Source organism: Galeopterus variegatus, unplaced genomic scaffold (genome assembly GCF_000696425.1).
Source record: "Galeopterus variegatus unplaced genomic scaffold, G_variegatus-3.0.2 Scaffold9868, whole genome shotgun sequence".
In the NCBI taxonomy this organism is placed as follows: domain Eukaryota; kingdom Metazoa; phylum Chordata; class Mammalia; order Dermoptera; family Cynocephalidae; genus Galeopterus; species Galeopterus variegatus.
In genome coordinates, this window is record NW_007735979.1 from 14,445 (window position 1) to 19,110 (window position 4,666).

Sequence of the window (4,666 nt, forward strand, 5' to 3'; positions counted from 1 at the left end):
TTTTTTTTTTTTTTTTTTTTTAAAGATGACCGGTAAGGGGATCTTAACCCTTGACTTGGTGTTGTCAGCACCGCGCTCTCCCAAGTGAGCTAACCGGCCATCCCTATATAGGGATCCAAACCCGTGGCCTTGGTGTTATCAGCACCGCACTCTACCGAGTGAGCCACGGGCTGGCCTTAAAATTATAATGTTTTTCAATAGGCTGGCTCGCTAGTTCACTTGGGAGAGTGTGGTGCTGACAAAACCAAGGTCAAGAGTTTGTATTCCAGGGCCGGCCTGTGGCTCACTCGGTAGAGTGCGGTGCTGATAACACCAAGGCCACGGGTTCGGATCCTATATAGGGATGGCCGGTTTGCTCACTGGCTGAGCGTGGTGCTGACAACACCAAGCCAAGGGTTGAGATCCCCTTACCGGTCATCTTTTTTTAAAAAAAAAAAAAAAAAAAAGTTTGTATTCCATACTGGCCAGACACAAAAAAAGAAAACAAAACAAAAATATTTTTCAATACTGAGGAATTTAAAACAAAAATGATAATGTGTCTTTCAATTCTTCCCACTTTCCAATCTAACTTTCCATAAATACCAATGCCATTCCAGGAGCTCCTAAACTTGTTTTACTTTTATTATTATTTTTTAAAGATGACCAGTAAGGGGATCTTAACCCTTGACTTGGTGTTGTCAGCACCACGCTCTCCCAAGTGAGCCACGGGCCGGCCCCTAAATTTGTTTTAAAATATCATTTTTAATGGGTACATTTGGGCTGGGGTAATAAGAAGAGGAAGTTTTAAGAATTTTGCCCAAAGCTGTACAGCCAGTACATTGCAAAATATGACTGGAATTGTTGAAAATAGAAGGAACAACTATATCTCTGTGTAAAAAAAGGATATTTCATTTAAAATAAAAAGAGTGGGGAGGAGGATTTCTGCACATACCCTGGTACCTCCCCTCCCCACATACTCTAATTTCCTCTAACAGCATCCAGATTCAGGCCATAAAGTGAAAAGAACAGCTTTGTAAGCCATTTTCCTTGTCCAGGATGTTAATATTAGCCTTCTATTGCAACTAAATCCTTGCACTCGACAATGACTCTTTTTTTTTTTTTTTTTTTTTTTTTTTTTTTTTTTTTGAGGCATAGTGTTAGGTCATTTATTTGAAGTGTTTCCATTTTTTGATATAAGCATTTACTGTAATAAATTTGCCACTTTTAGTACTGCTTTTACAGTATCCCACAAGTTTTGGTAAGATGTATCTTCATTTTCATTGGTGACTGCAAATTTTTTGATTTCCTGTTTAATTTCTTCTTGGACCCATAGGTCATGCAGGGCCTATTATTTATTTTCCATGTTTTGTATAGTTTCCAGCATTTTGCTTATTTTTTATCTCCAGTTTTAGTCCATTGTGTTCTGAAAAGATTGTTGGAATGATTTCAATTTGTAAAAATTTGCTGAGACTAGATTTGTGACCTAATATGTTGCCTATCCTGGAAAATGTACCATGAGCTGATGAGAAGAAAGTGTATTCTTTAGCTTTTGGATTAAATATTCTATATATATATACATATATATATGTGTGTATATATATATACATGTATATATATATACATGCATATATATACATGTATATATATATGTATATATACATATCTGCCAAGTCCAGTTGGTCTAGGGTATAGATTAAATCCTGTGTCTCTTCGTTGACTTGTTGCCTGGACAACATCCTGTCCCATACTGAGAGAGGGGTGTTGAGATCACCCATTATTAATGTATTAGGTCCTATCGCCTTCTTTTTTCTTTTCTTTTTTTTTTTTGTTTGTCTTTTTCGTGACCGGTAAGGGAATCGCCCCGCACGGCGTTCAGCCAGTGAGCGCACCAGCCATTCCTATATAGGATCCGAACCCACTGCGGGAGCGCTGCTGTGCTCCCAGCGCTGCACTCTCTCGAGTGCGCCACGGGGCCGGCCCGACAAAGACTCTTTTTTAACCAACTCTAGCCAGGCCCTTCTGAGCCCTCTTCTCAACCAGGCCTCAAATTTGGTCTGCGAAGATTTTATCAAAATGCTAACATAGACCTAACAATTCAGGGCTAGCATCCCTAGGGTGATGCTAGCCCTCATAAAATTCCTGCCAGAGAAAACCCATGGCTGCCAAAAGAACTTACTGTTTATTCCAATCAACACCTGGAAGAGCAAACCCAGATGTGTTTCACACAGACCAACTACCACTATCCCATTACCTGTAATTTTTCATTTCTCTGACTTGACTGTCCCCCCATTCAACACCCACCATTCCTTCATTCCCATTTTAAAATAGTCACCTCTGTAAAAAAAAAAAAAAAAAAGTTGAGTTCTGCTCATGGTGAATTCTTTTTCCTATTGCAATAGTGTATTACTGATTAAAATCTATCCTTCCATTTTACAAATTGACCAGCTTTATCTTTGACACCCTCCACCCCCTCAATCAATTCCATAACTCTGTAGCTTTTCAAACACAAATCTAAGCCTATTACATTCCAATTTCCAAAACTGCAGTTACTTTTCCTTACTCAAAGAACAAGACTTAGAGAACCTCAACATTAGGAACTCTACTCTCTTTTCATGGCTCCAAATACCTATCATACCGCAGTTCACAGACAAAAATAAAAGCCAAATCTCAACTATGATCTGCGTTGACTTTGACTTTTGTCAACCTTTGGTTAAGGACACTGCAGCTGTACTGTTCTTGGTCTGAATTCTTCCCTATATTCCTCAAAACTGCACTACCTACTCTTGTTCTCGTGGCTGGTGCATAGTGTGGGCTACTGTGAGATGTAGAACTACTCGGCTGACACATCTGTGGTAGATTCTGTCCTCTGAAGATTCGATCTCCATTGCTTTAGATAATACTTAACATAGCTGAGCCTAAACTTTCTCATCTGTACAACTTAAGGAGCAATTTCCTACCTGCAAGATCCCTGTAAGGACTGAGGGTGATTAAACCCGCCACAGCGCTGCTGGTACCGCAGGGTGGCAGATCGTCCCTAACACTCCACCCTAATTCTTTGGGGATCGTGTGGCCAGTACCCCAACAGGCCTACGGATCACAACCTCACTGCAAGTTCGACTAACGTGCTCCCACCACCCCCGTTACGACTCCACGCATCTGGGATCCCGCATTTCTTAAGAGAGGCTCCACGGAGTCTGAGGAGACCCAGCCGTGGACAAGCCACGACCCCGAGGTTTGGGCCCAGCAGATGCTCAGGAAGCCCCCGCCCAGTCAAGCCTCCCTCCAGGCCGTGCTGGGCCTTTCTTGCGGCCCTCCCAGCTTACCCGGGGCAGGTGGACCGGCGGCTCAGGCCCGAGACTGTCCAGGACCCACAGAGCCCCACCGAGCGCAAGACGGAAAGCCCCACACGACCGCGAGCTGGAGGTTCCCGCCTCTGAGGCGCACACTCTGCGGCGCGGTGATTGGCTGGTCCCCGGAAGTGGGTGGGGAAGTGGCCCGCGCATGCTCAATGACCCTGGGTAGGGGGTGGGGGGACCCAGAGTGTGAGGATCCTTGCAAGAGCTGCGGCCCCGCTGGCTTCAACTGATCGTTTAAATTCCATTAGCTTACCATTTCAGATTCTTACTATTATTATTCCTATAAGTAACTTTAGGTTCAAAGGCCAGTCCGTTCTGATTCTAGGCTTGTTTTAAAAACTTTACCACCACATCTTTCTCCCTTGCACAGAGTCGCTTGCATGTCGGTGGGTGACTGGGTGGATTATGCCCCACCCTACCACATCAGGCTCTCCAACTCTCTCCTGAAGAAGTGACATTTAAGGTGGATTTTATGGGGAAATTTGAGTTCCTTGGATAAACTTAAGGGTAAAATATTCAAGGCTGAAGGATTAGTAATTGAAAATTAAGAACTAATGAGAACTAGGAATTAAATGACAATTAAGAGTAATTGCCTCTTAATTCTTATAACTTGGTACATCAGATAATGCAAGAGGCCAAAATTTGCAAAAGAATAGTGGAATTAGCATATCACTTTCCTATGGAAAACTCAGGACCAGCTTCCCTGAAGACTAGTCTATTGTAATGAGGTCTGGGATCTGATGGGTGAGTAGGAAGTCAAATCTTCCTACAGTAAGTCAAATCTTCCAAACCCTTGGTGCAGAAGTTGCAAGATAGATGATGATGGGTCTATGGTCAGGAGTCTGCCATTTCCAAGATGCTGATTACATCTAGATTCTGTTCAATGGGACAAAGGAAAGGAAACTAAAGGCATAAGGCTGAATGAGGCGAGATTTGGCCACAAGAATGAACCGAGAATTTGGGTTGTATTGTGCTCCTGACCCTGATTGAGGAAAACGCATCTGCTCTGCAAGGATGAGAGGAGCAGACAGTCTCCAGTTACCCCCGACTGGTGGATACAGGCAGCTCTCTACCAGCACCGAGCCTCTACTGGGAGCAGAATATCCCAGTGAGGATCACACCAGGGGCCACAGGTTAGCAATACTCAGGGTATTGGAAAGAACTTTGGAAAGAACCTTGCTGGCTCATGTATTTTATTTCTAAACTATCAATTATGTACTTTAGAAGCATATATATTTTAAGGTATATTTAACATATTTAATTATAAACATTTTACTCTATTATATTAAATGATTTGTATATATTATATATGAATATATATTACAGGCTTC

The 4,666-nt window shown here is 42.5% G+C and overlaps 1 protein-coding gene across 1 annotated transcript in view; it reads right to left on the reverse strand.

Moving 5' to 3' along the window:
- The window catches only part of LOC103609618 (tripartite motif-containing protein 60-like), a 15,094-nt gene extending 11,713 nt beyond the window's left edge, over positions 1-3,381 (reverse strand). Inside the window, exon 1 of the mRNA XM_008593916.1 lies at positions 3,303-3,381. The gene's annotated coding sequence lies outside the window, so the exon portion shown is untranslated. The remainder of the gene's footprint in view (positions 1-3,302) is intronic.
- Positions 3,382-4,666: the final 1,285 nt, after the last annotated feature.